The 15,463-nt window shown below is 40.3% G+C and overlaps 1 long non-coding RNA gene across 2 annotated transcripts; it reads left to right on the top strand.

The window, feature by feature from the left end:
* The first annotated feature begins 816 nt into the window (after positions 1–816).
* On the top strand, positions 817–11,465 carry LOC123648411. 2 transcript variants are annotated; one of them, XR_006738622.1, is made up of 4 exons: positions 817–833; positions 5,672–5,735; positions 8,803–8,955; positions 11,433–11,465. It is a non-coding gene; the product is annotated as an uncharacterized LOC123648411 (long non-coding RNA). The 2 variants fall into 2 exon arrangements; XR_006738621.1 differs by lacking the exon at positions 817–833 and adding an exon at positions 5,090–5,141 and having other exon boundaries at positions 5,669–5,735.
* The last annotated feature ends 3,998 nt before the right edge of the window (positions 11,466–15,463 follow it).

The following is a 15,463-nucleotide window of genomic DNA, read 5'->3' as shown; positions in this document are numbered from 1 at the left end:
TCCTGAGAATTTACATTTTCAACAAATTCCCAATTGATGTTGATACTGCTCTTCAGGAACCATACTTTGAGAACCACTGCTCTAGACCTGTCCTAGTTCTTTACTTCAATTTCCTCCTCTCCCTTCTTTCTAGTGAGCCAACTGCTTTGCCTTATTGATATCTTAATTTTTCTTAACCTTCTCTTGTCACCAGGTCTATCTGCTCTCTGCCAGGTACATTTAACTCTGTTCTTGCCCTATCTATGCATAAGTTACTGTACACTTCCTTGTATACCATCCAATTAGCCAATCCAGAATAATCCATGTAGTCTGCTTTCCTCAGTTCTACTTTAGACCACTTGTCTTTGAAGCAGTTATAGAAGCATGCTGACTTGGCTTACTATAGTTCATATTAACTCCACCTGGGTACTTGAGAATACATTGCTCACTACTGAACAATTTTTTCTCCAAATATTGTACCAGAAAGCCAAGCCACAGAATGTCTGCTATGTCAGCTGATCATACTGACCTCATGATCCCACTGTATTGCCCCCCACTAATATACCACAGAAGCACACCCTTAACCCAAATGTTGCCAACTGGCAGCAGGTTAGGGTGTCAGGAGGTGGCTTGGAAAAGGAGCTTTGACTAACAGGATGACTAAGGTGAACCTTAGAGAAGGGAAAGCAGATAGCACAGGCCACAGAGTATGCGGAACTGTTACAGGTTTACATTTTCATCTTATAGGAAAACCCAGGGTATTTTTAATCTGGCTGATGGACATTTATGGGAGGATAAACTTTTTACTGGGAGTTTCAGTTGCTGGACTTTGTGTTTCCCAGAGCTACAGAATGGTGAGTGAGGTCATTCAGTCGTATGTTCTGCCTTCAAATTGGACAAGTCCAGTGATTGTCAAGCCTACGTTTACAATTTTCAAGAGAATTTCAAGTTCTTTGTGTACTTTACATCCTGTTCCAAAGAAAACACATTTTTTTCTTTCACATTATCTGTATGAGTAAAGTCTGCATATACAAAGTCTGATTTATGATAGAGCTGTAAGGCTCATTGGTACCTTGCACAATTTTATGACAACAATGCAAAACATCAGGATGGTAGAGTAGTAGGTGACATACTCAAACCTCTGGGTGTGGAATTCCTTAAAACCCTCCAAATATAACTAACTGTGCCATATTTTAAGTGCCATGGCCTCTGTAGCATGAGTAATTATGTATATTATGTTATATTTTAATCTTCCTGGAAAGACAAACTTGGCCATCAAGCAATCTATTTCCTATAATTAACTAGATTAGGAAGCAGTAAAATGCAAATATTATGAGTCTAAATATCTAGCCCACAAATTAGAAATCAGGAAAGGCTTCTGATCTATGGGGCATAGAAGCAACTCTCATGCTTTGATGGCTGGTTTAGGTGCCATGCTGAGGAGTTTAGCTACCAAGAGCAGGCACTTTTGAGAATCATGCTGGTTTCTTTCCTGCTGTATACAGCTGGATCTCACTGGAAATGGACAGGACTGAAAGTAATTGTGTTTATGTATCATTTTGCAGGCAGTGTTCATTGCTTTGTATGTTTTGCACCCTCTTCTAAATGTCATTACACATTCATGTAGGTTAGACAAAGGAATTTAATTGGATTTTACCAGTGTGCTGGAGGATCCAGCCAAATGTCAGTCATGTTAGCTGATCCCTGTTGTAGGGGTAAATCAATATAATATAGATATGGCTGGTCAAACAATAACATATCTACCAAATGTGCAGATAGATATCCATTTGCTTTCCTATGGTTTTTCCTCTGGGCCCAAATCATGACCTTAAGAAAATATTGATCTGCTTTTATTGATGAAGTTCTAAAGCTAGAGCTCTTAAGGAATATCTTAAGTACTAATTTCCTCTCTCTGACTCATTATGTCTATCTCATGTGATGAAAGACATACTGAACTTAATTCTTATGGAATCTGCAGATGTGGTAAGAGGTTGATTTTGATCCAGTTATGTATTTATAGATATTTTGTGATTGGGGTACTTTTTACTTCTCAGTTACAGAAATGCTTATTTCTGTTTAATGCAAGTTATTACAGCTATTTTAATTGTTGTAAGTTATAGAAATAATATATTTAATTGTAAATCCCAAAACATTCAATGTAACTAAAATGCAAAATAAAACAGCAATGAGTTTTTTGGATTTTCACTTTGGTAAATTTTTTCTCTTTTTTAAATTTAAAACATCTTTTTAAAAAACTGAGACAAGGTCTCGCTCTATTGCCCAGGCTGATCTTTAACTCCTGGACTCAAGCGATCCTCCCAAGTAGCTGGTAATACAGGCATACACCACAGCACCTGGCTACAGTATAAATTTTAGAAAGATTGATAATATTCAGTGTTGGCAGGAGATAAAGGAAATGGGCATTGTTGGTGGAACAGTAAGTTCACACTTTCTTGCTAGAGGGAATTTGGTAATATATTTTAAGAGTACAAGCCAAAAATTCCAATTTTAGGAAGTTATTCTAAAGAACTAATGAGGTAAGTATACAAAGGAGAGGGATTTCTGTTTGTTGTTTAAGATGGCAGAAACAAAACAAAACTAGAAACAACTAAAAGTCTCACTAGAGGATCAGTAATCTAAACTATTATGCAAACAATGGAGTACAATGGCTAGAGTCATTTAAATGGATAACATAGATCCATGGAATACTATATGGAAATGTCTGTATGAAATATTTAAAAAATATAAACCAGTAATAGTATGATTCTATTTTTGTAAAAGAAGCATATATATGTGTATATGTGTGGAAAACAATTTTGAGGTTGGGTACAATGTAATCCTAGCACTTTGGGAGGCCAAGGCAGGAGGATCACTTGAGGCCAGGAGTTTTAGATCAGCCTGGGCAAGATAGTGAGACCCCATCTCTACAAAAAATAGAAAAATTAGCCAGGTGTGGTGATGTGTGCCTGTAGTCCCAGCTACTCTGGAGGCTAAAGTAGGAGGATCCCTTGAGCCCTGGGAGTTTGAGGTTGCAGTGAGCTATGATGATGCCACTGCACTCTACCTGGGGCAACAGAAAAAAATCCTGTCTCAAAAAAAAAAGAAAAAACCAAAACAATTTTGAAACCTAGCTAACAGGCAGTTAACAATGATCATCTCTGGAATTGGGGGATAGGGTTCATGAGGAACTTCTGCTTTCACTGTATATATTATATAATGTTTTACAATAAGCATGTATACTTTTATATTTAAAAAGGCAGTTCCATTTTCCATAATAAATGCAACTTCCAGGCTATAGAGCAGATCTGGCCAATCACCAGTAGCTGACTCAGGCTCTGGTGCTGATTGTCCTGGTAGGTCAGTGAGCTATTGATAAGCAACCCTGTTTCCACATTGAATTTAGCATCTCAATTAAGCCCACATAGCTATCACTATTATTTATTATTTTAGCAGACTTCCACAATATACCAACATCCGGCCCCAAGCCAGGAGGTTCACAGCAATTCCATTGATCTGAGAAACTCCTGTTTTTGTTTTTTGTTTTTTGTTTTTTTTGCTTTTATTTTTTTTCACATTTACTCTTTTATTTATTTATTTTTTAAATTTCAGAATATTATGGAGGTACAAACATTATGGTTACATATAATGCCTTTGCTTCACCCAAGCCAGAGCTACAAGTATGCCCATCCCCTAAACAGAGCACTCTGTACCCACTAGTTGTGAGTTTGCCCATCCACACCAACCCCCTCCCACCCATCTGGAACCCGATGAATATTTCTTCCATGTGAACACCTTAGTGTTGATCAGGTAGTACCAATTTGATGGTGAGTACGTGTGGTGCTTGTTTTTCCATTCTTGTGATACTTCACTTAGTAGAATGGGCTCCAGCTGTATTCAGGATAATACAAGAGGTGCTAGATCACCATTATTTTTGTGGCTGAGTAGAACTCCATAGTATACATATACCACATTTTATTAATCCCCTCATGTATTGATGGGCACTTGGGTTGTTTCCACATCTTTGCGATTGTGAATTGTGCTGCCATAAACATTCAAGTGCAGATGTCTTTAATCATTCTTTGCAGATGTAGAAAAAATAATTCTACACTTCATACAGAACCGAAACTCCTGTTAATAATCAGTCTCCACAGTTACTTTGCACTTTGCATAATTCCAAGGCATTGTTACCTGCATCTCTTTGGCATGTCTTTACTTCCCAGAAATAACAATAATAAATGAAAGCACTTAGGAAGCATTTTACGCTTTCAACTGACTTTGCAAAGAGTTGACTTGCATACCCAGCAGCACTAATGAATGTTGTTGCTTCAAGATCTGGGCAGCATTCCAATCCCATCAGTGCCATAATTGCCTGAATAAGAGGGAATGTCAGATTAGAGCTATAGCACATATGATCCTCCTTAGACCTCTGTGTTAGCTTTCAAAGAAAGCACTCATCTGAGTTCACCTTTACTTATTCGGTATTCACTTGACTTAATTTGAGTACTGCCCAGGTTCCCAGGTCAGTGATATTGGTAGCGTGTACATAAAGTATAAGACAGGGAGAAAATTTTCCCTGAATATCTAGGTGATACTAAATAAAAACTAAAATATGGGACAGTGGTTACGTAACAGGTTGTGTACACATGTAACATATCTTAATGACAGTGGTTAAGTATTCCTGAGAGTACCATAAAGACCACATTGTATGCTGCAGGGGCCCTGTTCATCCAGGAGAGCCATGTGTAAATACCGCGGTTCCCTCTTCCTGGACTTCCGTAGCTGATTGCACAATGCCTCTAACAATAGTGTCTCAGTGTCAGGCTTGGTTCCCTGGCCAGCAGAAACTCTGGTGTTTCTCTAGATTCTAAAAATGATTGGCACAGGCTGCTTTTGTGCAATCTGGCCTTTGTAAAAGATTAAACCCCAAGCCAATCCTGGAAAGGGCTCTTGCATTCCTAAGGTGTGACACCTAGAACAAACCACTCTGCAGGCCCTCTGCTTCCTTCTCAACATATCAATCCAGGAGAGATCAGATGAAAATAAACGTGAAGGGATCTTTGAAAGGGTAAAAATACTACCAAAAGGTGCAAAGAAAGTGTACAAGAAAGATGAGAATTCTGCCTACTGGGCCTGCTTAGGAGTTATAGCATGTGAGTGTGCATGTATGTATCCTGTATTAACTTTCTTTTGCTGCTGTAGTAAGTGACCACAAACTTAGAGGTTTAAAACAATACAAATTTATTATCTTATAGTTCTGTCAGAAATCCAACACAGGTCTCACGGGGCTAAAAATCAAGCCATCAGCAGGGATGTGTTCCATCTGGAGGCTTCAGGGAAGAATCTGTTTCCTTGCCTTTTTCAGCTTCTAGTTGCTACCTGTGCTATAGACTATAGTTTGTGTACCTCCAAATTCATATGTTGAAACCTAATCTACACTGTGGTAGCATTTGCAGGTGGAGCCTTTGGTAGGTGATTAGGTCACAAGGGAAGAGCCCTCATGAATGGGATTAGTAAGCTTTATGACCGGGACCCCAAAGAGCTCCCTTGCCCCTTTCACTATGTGAGGTTACAGTGAGAATTCTGCAGTCTGCAGCCCAGAAAGAGCATTCACCAGAACCTGACCTCCATAACTATGAGAAAGAAATTTCTGTTGTTTAGAAACCACCTGATCTATCGTTCTTTGTTATAGCAGCCTGAATTAAGACAACCTGCATGCCTTGGCCCCCTTATTCCATCTTCAAAGCCAGCACTGGCAGGTGAGGCCCTCTTCATATCACATCTCTCTGATCCTCCTTCCATAGCCACATCTCCCTCTTACCACAGCCAGAAAGCATTTTCCTATTTAAGAAGCCATGTGATTCAATTGGGCCCACCTGGATAATCCACGCTCATCTCCTCATCTCAAGGTTCTAATCACATCTGTAAAGCCACTTTTGCCAGGTTCTGGGGATTGGGATGTGGAGATCTTTGGAGGCCATTACTATATTCTGCCTACCATGATTATTTCTGTATTTTTAGTTGTAGTTTAATCATTGGCTTTGTTTGTTTTATATGAGCTGGTGGGCAACGCCCTATATTCCTGAGACCACTTTCTAAAATCACTGTGCACTGGACAAAGCTGTAGCATTGGTCTCTTTGGACAAGTTACTCGTCATTTTTGAGCCAATGAGGGGTAGGCTAGAGGCTTTGCAAGATTCCCTTCCTCCTTTAATTTTCTATAATCCCCAGCTCCTTGTCCCAGTAATGGTGGGACTCCTCAAATTCTGGGGAAACGGCCTCAACTTGCCTTGCCAGGGTTAAGTTTGTTCTTGGGATAATGTCTTCTCCACTTCCCCTTGATAGTAACACTTTGGTTGTATTAATATTTCTCCTCTATTTTCTCCATGTAGAACTACTAAATCTTTACACAACCCTTTCTCTATTCTCCATGAAAAAAATATTTAAATTCATAAAAGTCTTGTCAGTTAAATATTCATAGTTCCTTTAGATGAAAATGAATACGGTACTTGCCCTCACATAACACTGGTTCAGTCAGCAATTAAACACATGTTTAACGTGTTCCTGTAATGTAGCAGGGCTTGTAATAAAAACTAATATTCTAATGGTGAAAAAACAGGCCCTGTGTTAAAAGAATTCCTAGGCTATTTGGGAGTCATACAGGAGACAGGACATTTTGGTACAGGGTGGTAAATGCTGCAGTAAGGGCAAGCACAGGGTCTTGGAGGTCCCACCAGGGCAGACAGGGATGCTCCCTGAGAACTAACAGCTAAGCAGGAGGTCTCCAGGTGAAAGTGGGTAAGGTGATGGGAACAGCATTTACAAAAGCCTTGAGCGGCAGCTGGTCGGTGGAACTGTAGGAAATTCAGCATCACTGGAGCAGAGTGTTATGAGGTGGGAGAGTGACAAGAGTTGAAGGCAGTAAGCTGACCAGGACTGGGCCCTGGAGAACCTTGTGCTGTATACCAGTTTAGGACTTGGGAATTTATCCTGAGGCAATGCACAAAAAGGTTTAAGCCTGAGGATGGTGTGATCATGTTTGCCTTTCTTCCTGGAGGCAGTAGATAACTGGGAGCTGAATCCAAGAGCTTCTGTGTTTTACTTGGCATCATGTAGCCGTGTGGCCTTCCTAGCAGGAACTTCAGAGGTTCACAGGTTAAAAGACACAGCAGTAGTAAGAAGCCTATGTACGTATTCAGTGGTATTTGCCTCTGACTTTGGGCCACTTACAATCTAAAAATAGAATACTAGAAATATCTAAGCAAAAATAGCCCTACTTTGAGCAAACCAGGGATGCATTCCCTGTTCCCTTGATTGTAGTCTTTTTGGATCGAGTCCAGCCTCTTTGCCTGGAGCACTGGACGCTGTTGCGGTGCCTAGAACTGAGCATGCTCTGGCTCCCTTTGTCCCTGTGCGCATGCTGCTCCCTGCGAGGCTTTTCCTTCCCCATCTAAGTGTCTGGGTAGCTGTTACTCTCCCTTCAATACCCACCTCAGGTGTGTCCTGTTCTGTAAAATATCTTGTATCCTCTCAATCCAGCCTCCAAGGTAGAGCTAGGGCTCCCACTTCAGTGCAATCTTCTGTATCCTTCTGTTTCGTGGTTATCACATTGTAATGTGGTAGCAAGAGCTAAATGCTTTTCCTATCCTATCCTTATTCAGCTACCTCATTACCCGCCCCCCCCTGCCCCGCCCGCCACCGAAGGCCAGGGGAGAAGCCTTGTAATTAGAAGACATTTGGACGTGTACCATTTGTTATCAGTTAATGTAGTGTGCTCAGTCAAGGCAAACACCATCTTAATATAGTAGCCACAGGATATTAGTTTATAAGAAACTAGTTCAAAGTTATGTTAATGAAAGGTATAAGACTTTCTCACCTCACTAGAGGTTCAAAAGGAAATTAATCTTGGGGTGCTGAACCAACCATAGCCCAGAGGGGAATCTCTTCCCAGCGTTTCCCTCACCCTTACCTTTTGTTCAGTAGCGATAACTGGGCAGAGGAGGAAAGGACTGGGATGCAAACTCTGCAAGTCACTTGATGGGACTGATGAGGATTGGCCTGATTGTTTCCACAGAGAGGTGCCAGGGCCTGGGGTGAAGGAACACTGAAGCCGGAGGGGGCTGCTGCAGGGAGGGAGGAGTAGTGGGGAGAGATTGGCAATGACGTCCATGTGGGGATGCCCTCTGCCTGCTCGGTCCCTGCAGGAGGCCCAGGGGGGTGAGGCTTTGTCCCAGAGAAAGAATAACTCAAACAGTATTTGTTCACTTAGAAGAAAAAAAGGAAATATCAGGAAAATTGATAGATGAGGTATTCTAAAGGTTCCCACACTTTTTTGACTTACACTTGGTGCCCTTAGTGTCTCAGTAATTTTTTTTTTACTGCACCACTAGTCCAAAATAAATACTAAACAGTGCCTGTCACTTAGATTTGAACAACTTAATAGTATTAGTTGTGTGATAGCCAACAGAGGTCCCTGTGTTTCTCTCAAAAATTTAGAATATCCCCCAGCACCACTGTGAATCTGTCTCAGCATCCTGGGGTGCCTCGGCACACAGTTTGGGAACTGCATTATTCATTTTAGTTCAATGGCAGCCTTACGTTTGAGGACTTGAGCAGTAGTATCAATCCCAGATAAGGCAAAGACCCAGCTGAAGACTTGTAAAAGTGGTTGTCTTGATTTTCCCCACTTCAGAAAGTCAACTTGAAAGCAGAGACACTGTCTCCATCTGTAGGATAGGGCTGTGCCAAGTGCAAGGTGGGGACTCGATACATTTTTAAATGAATGACTGAATGGCGATATCTACTTCTGCTTCCCTATTTTCTTAGAAGATGAGCTAAAGTGTCCGAGACATTCCTAACTCAGGATTCTTCCCTGAAGACTCTTAGGGTGTTGGCCAAAAGAAGGAAAATGTAATTATCCAGTTTCAAAGCCAGCAGCCAATACCTGAGCTTAAATTTTCATTTGTTCTGCACCCTGAGGTAAGTGGAAGGGAAAAGGTGATTCAGTAGTACTAAAACAAGAAAAAGAAAGATGGATAATGCTTCGATGTTCTATTACTTGAGATTGTGGGGTCTTTTTCTTAATGCTTTTAAAGAAAATGACAGATAAATTATTGGGTTGGTTTGAGTACAGGCTAGCTCTGAGATAGAGGAATAAATTAATGAACCCTTTTGTGGCAGATTGACAGCAATATTTCAGGTTCTCGTGCTCTTACAGAACCTTGGCACTCTTCATCAAGGGGTGAAGTCTATTTCCCCTCCCCTTCAACCTGGGTAGGATTTTGTGGCTGCCCTGACTAATCCAATGCAGAAGTGAACCCGCATAATTTCCAAGACAGGACATAAAATACAGTTTCCACCTGGCACTCTCTCTTATTTATGGGCTATTTGCCTTGGGAGCCCCAGCCACCATGCTGTGAGGAAGCCAGACTAGTCACATGGAGAGGCCCATGCGGACAGGAACTGAGGCCCCCAGTTCACAGCCAGTATCAATTGCCAGACCCAGGAATGAGTGAGTCTTCCAGGTGATTCCAGCTCCCAGCCTCCAAACCCCTCCAGCAGATGCTGATGGGCAGACATGCACCATCCCTGCCAAGCCTTCCCCTGTTTAAATTACAGATTCATGAGCAAAATAAATGCTATAGTTGTTTAAACCACAAACTGGGCATACTTGTTATACAGCCTTAGTAATTGGAAAACTTAAAAAAAAATTTTTTTTACCAATTTATTTGAAAAATGTCCACATAATATAGTAAGGAACACAGAGCTCTGTGTGTAGACTGCTTGTGTTCTAATGCAAGCTCCAACATTTACAGGCTTTGTGACATTGGGCGAATTACTTAAATTCACTTTTCTGTAGAGTCAAATTTTTCACTCTTTTCTTTATGGCTTCTGAGTCTTGTTTCATGCTTAGAAAGACCTTCCCTACTCTAAAACTTAAAAAAAAAAAAATACTCTTCTATATTTCCTTTGCGTCATTTTATATTTTCATTCTTTACTTTAAATATTTAATACATCTAGAATCTAAAGCTTCAACTTTATCTTTTCCACACAGTTAACCAGTTATTTCAATACCATTTATTGAATAATCCAGTTTTCCCTCATGTGAAATGCTAACTTTACAATATATTAAATTCACACAAGCATTATAGCTTGTGGATTTATGCATCAGTGACACACTATTTCAGTTACAATAGATTTACAATATATCTTAACATCCGGAAAAACTTGTCGTCCCTCATTGCTCTCCTTTTTCAGATTCTCCTGGGGGAGTTCTTTTTATTTTTAGTAGCTTGAGGTACTATTCTGCTCTGTGCTTTCCAATTTATTGACTGACCTTAGGCAAGTCACTTAACTCCTGTTCCTATAATAAAATGATAATGGTGATATTGGAATGAATTTGGATTATTCATATATCTGGAAAGGATGAATGCTAAAAAAAAAAAAAAAAGTTATACATTTAAGCTGGGAAAGGAAACTACAGTGTTAACCAGGAATAAGAAATTCAGTGCAAGGGAAATTCCCTACTTTGGCTCTAGGTTCAAACTTTGTTCCTTCTGATTAGTCCTGAATTCTTTCTTCTCTGTTTACTTTGGCATACCTGATGCCCAACCCCATCACATATTTAATTACACAGTGTAAATCATGGAACCACAGCACTGAAAGGGACCTAGCCCTAGCCTGGCTCTCCTAAAATCCATCTCAGCTGGAAAATGTACTATCTTCTTTCTTAAGAATACAGATTTCTGAAATCTCTCTCACTCTCTCTCTCTCTCTCACACACACACACACACACACACACACACACACACACACACAACACACTTGTACTATCCTTGGCCCTTGTTTCAAACCTACAAATCCCCTGGTGATATATCTTTTTATAACTAATCTTCCTGCAATGTGTAATTTTTTATTTTCAGTATTTTATAGAAAATCCTTTCTGAGAAATGCAAATTTAAAATAATATTACCATTTAGGCTAGAGGTACTCAGAAGAGGCCAAGAGTACCAATTGTAAACTTCTGTGACCACACTGGCAAGATTTTGCTCATGTAATAAAGGCCTGCTTATTTGAGTTATCCAATTCATTATTCACTCAACAGACACTAAGCATCTACTATTTGCTGAGCACCAAGCTAGGCATTGGGGGTATGATGATGAATGAGACACAGATCCTGCCTTCACTGGGGCCACTCTATTGGAGGAGAGAGGCATGCACTGTATTTATAACACTGTGAGATAATTTGGCAACATATATTAAAAAGTAACTTAAATGGGCATATCCTTGGAGAAGTTCGATTTCTTCTCAGGCTGGAGTGCAGTGATCCAATCATAGCTCACTGTAACCTTGAATTCCTGGGCTAAAGGGATTCCTGCCTCAGCCTCCCAAGTAGCTGGGACTACAGGCGTACGCCACTGCACCTGGCTGATTTTATTGTTTTTACTTTTTTGTAGAGATGGAGGTCTCACTATGTTGCCCAGGCTGGTCTTGAACTCCTGGCCTCAAGCGATGCTCCCACCTTGGCCTCCCAAAGTGCTGGGATTACAGGTATGAACCACCATCCTGGCTGAGAAGTTCTATTTCTAAGAATTTATTTAAGAAAACATTGAGACAAGTGAACAAAGGGTATATGACTGATTGTCATAGCATTTCTATAATAATAATAAACATCAGAAAAGAAGCACAACCAAATATCCAGCAATTAGGGGAATCAAGTAAATAAACTGTGACAAAACCATGTATTGAAACTATGTACTATGAAAACACTGAAAGAAAAAAAGCAATGCAAATCTACAGGTACAGCTATGGAGGATTATTCCTAATATATTAATATTAACTAGAAAAAAGTCACAAAACAGGAAGTGTTATATGACTATTTTTGTAAAAATATAATTACAAACAAATTTTAAAACCCTGAAATGTTTTTAAAATTAAATGTTAAAGAGAAATTAATATTTGATTGCTTTTTTGGTAATGAAGTATTATAATATTATATAAGTGATTATGCAATGATTTATAATATAAATTGGGTATTTGGTTATAAAAGATTTTGTATTTTCATATACTATATTGTTAAAATATAATTATATATTGATATAAATAAATATATATTTATATAACTATTTTATACAGAACAGGTTTGTTTTTCTTTTACTCAGAACAGAAGTTTCTAAAAACATACGGTGGTGATACAATAACAATGATTCAACCGGCATTCCTTTTACACACATGAATACAGAACCTTCTGTGTGTTGGGCCTAAGCTGCACGTGGGGGAAGCAAAGCTAACTGGAGGAGTTTCCTACTTTCAAGGCCCAGCCTGGAAGGTTGTGAGAGCAGAGGATCACATAGCAGAGGGTGGGGAAGCAGGGATAGGTGACAGGGAGACACACAGAGTGACACTGGAGCTGTGCCTTAAAGAATACTTTGCTTCTTTTTAAAAAGTAAAAACTATTTGGTTCTTCCTGGTAAAGAAAAAAATTTTTTTTCCTAAAAGGTTACATCCAGATATTCTTAGCCAGGGACATTTCATAACAGAAAGCATAAAGCCAGGCATAGTTTTAGGTTGTCAACTGTTTCATTCTATGGTTCTTCCCTCCAGCTGTGCCCTGGGTCCTTTCTTTTCTTTTCTTTTCTTTTTTTTTTTTTTTTTTTTTGGAGACAGAGTCTCACTCTGTTGCCCGGGCTAGAGTGAGTGCCGTGGCGTCAGCCTAGCTCACAGCAACCTCAAACTCCTGGGCTCAAGCGATCCTCCTGCCTCAGCCTCCCAAGTAGCTGGGACTACAGGCATGTGCCACCATGCCCGGCTAATTTTTTCTATATATATTTTTAGCTGATGTAGTGATTTAGTAATTTTAGTGATGTAGTAATTTAAAATATTCTGAGTTTAAATTACATATATACTTGTCTCAGTCTGTTTTGTGCTGCTATAAGAGAGTACCTGAGACTGGGTAATTTATAAAAAACAGAAATTTATTCTCTCACAGTTCTAGGGGCTGGGAAGTCCATATAATTTCTTTCTATTTTTAGTAGAGATGGGGTCTCGCTCTTGCTGAGGCTGGTCTCGAACTCCTGAGCTCAAACAATCCGCCCGCCTTGGCCTCCCAGAGTGCTAGGATTACAGGCGTGAGCCACCGCGCCTGGCCTGCCCTGGGTCCCAATGGCACACATTTCCCAATCTCCTTCTCATTTGGTTTTGTAGACTCCCCAACCCCAGATAAAAATATTTAAATAATCAAAGTTATTCTTCCGAATCCACCCCTTTGGGACTCCTTCCTGGTTTATGGTGGCCCCTGTGTGCCTAGTGAGCACCCCTCTCAAGCACGGACACACATACCCCATAATCAGGGCTTGCACTATGTTCTCTCAGGATGAAAATCTCTCACCCCAATCAAAACAGATCTACCCAGTGTTCTTCTCATTCATGTCTTAGTACAAAATGATGTGACATAGGGTTTTTCAGTGGTTTATGGGTTCCTGCTTGTGAATGTCAGTTTTGCTTTTTAGCAACAGAGTGACATAACACCCTGCCCCAAGGTTGTGATTCTGATGGTGGTAATTTCACAAGTGCTTTAATGTTTTTGGTTCTACATGTTATACCAGCTGTCTTCCAGTCACCACAACCCAACCCACCATCCCATTCCAGTGCCCCCAGGAAAGAGTCTGAAGTAGGAGGACCGCAGCTTTGCTCTCCAAGTCCCTGGATTCCATGCCTACGCAGGGCTACGGTAGCGTTTCCTGGCAGAAGAAACATGTGCACAGTGAAAGAGAAGCTAGCCCATGAAACACAGAAGCAAGTAAGAAGGTACATGAGTTGAGTACACAGTTCCTGTCTAGTTGCAGGCTCATCCAAATTGAGCCCAGCCTTCCTTGTCAGTGCCCTAATAATTCTGCATAAATTTTGCCCTGTTGGATTAAAAATCACACCTATTACCCAATAGTCACTGTTCATTTCATCTGAACAGAAGCTATTTTCTACTGTAGGAAAGTCATCCTCAGGAGGGATTCCTAAGAGTGGGAATTTCAGGCACTTGGCAGGCTGGTGAATGTTTAAACACGTGTTGTTTTTGTAAATCTTCATGACTGTTTCAGACTATAATTTTTGTGCAGCTTCTCTGACTTTTACCTTCAGAGCATTCTGCTTTCATCCAGAGAGGCTGCTGTGGTTATGGCTGGTGCCCACAATTTCACAGGTCATTGACAGTCACCTCCACAGGTTCTCTGTGCTCTTTTACTAAGACCTGTAGCAAGGTCCCTTTGATTAGTGGTAGAGGCTGGACTTGCTGCTCTGGGTGACTGGGTCTTCTCATTTTGAAGGTCACCGTCTTTGCTATCCCATTGCCCTCCAAATCCCCCATTCCTTATTTTATTATAGCTCTAGTTCTTGATAGTGAATTGGAGCTTGGTTAAACACCACAACCTGACAGCTGGGGACAATTCAGACCCCAGGCTCTTGACCTAAAGCAGCAACACCCAAGCAAATACGTGATGTAGTAATTTAAAATGTTCTGAGTTTAAATTACATATATACTTGTCTCAGTCTGTTTTGTGCTGCTATAAGAGAGTACCTGAGACTGAGTAATTTATAAAAAACAGAAATTTATTCTCTCACAGTTCTGGGGGCTGGGAAGTCCAAGATCAAGGCACCAGAAAGTTCGGTCTCTGGTTCCAAGATGACACCTCATTGCTGCATCTTTTGGAGAGAAGGAACGTTGTGTCCTCACCTGGCAGAAAAGCAGAAGAGATCCAACCCCCTCCCACAAACCCTTTTTATAGCAACATTCATCTATTCACAACGGTGAAGCCATCAGGACCTAAACACTAGGCCCTGTCTCCCAACACTACTGCGCTGGGGATTAAGTTTCAACATGAGTTTTGGAGGGGGCAAAAACATTCAAACTATAGTACTAATTTAAAATGTAAACTGAAATAGGTGAAGTTAATTTTAGTAATATATTTTATTTCACCCAATATGTCCAAAATATTACCGTGTAATCAATATAAAAATGATTAGCAAAATATATTATTTTTCTTTGAAATCCAGCGTTTATTTTATGCCCATAGTACATCTGAATTTGGACATGTAGCTACCGCACAGGGCAGCACGGTTCTAGAGGAAGCATGGCACTACTTTGGAGGTCATCCAGTCTGACTCGTTATTTACAGAAAGCTTAAGTACGTTTTCAGAGGTTATACAACTAGTTAGTAGAAGAGGCAGGATTAGAATGCAGTGATCTGCACCCCACCCAATGGTTTTATTCACAAAGCTAATTGGCAGCAAAGCTGTACTGGAGCTCATGTCTCCTCACGCCTGCTCTGATGCTCTTTTCTACAAGGCACTGCCCCTCTTCCTGTCTTACCTTTTTCCTAAATAAACTGAAAAGCTTTCACTGGAAACAACTTGGCTGTGAACCAAGACCAGAGTGGGGTCAAATTTTTCCATTTCTTTCCACACAGATGATAATTTTTTTATGACTTGTCACCCT

Source organism: Lemur catta, chromosome 12 (assembly GCF_020740605.2).
Source record: "Lemur catta isolate mLemCat1 chromosome 12, mLemCat1.pri, whole genome shotgun sequence".
NCBI lineage: Eukaryota > Metazoa > Chordata > Mammalia > Primates > Lemuridae > Lemur > Lemur catta.
Note: the sequence above shows the minus strand (reverse complement) of the source record. Positions and strands in the feature narration are given on the sequence as shown.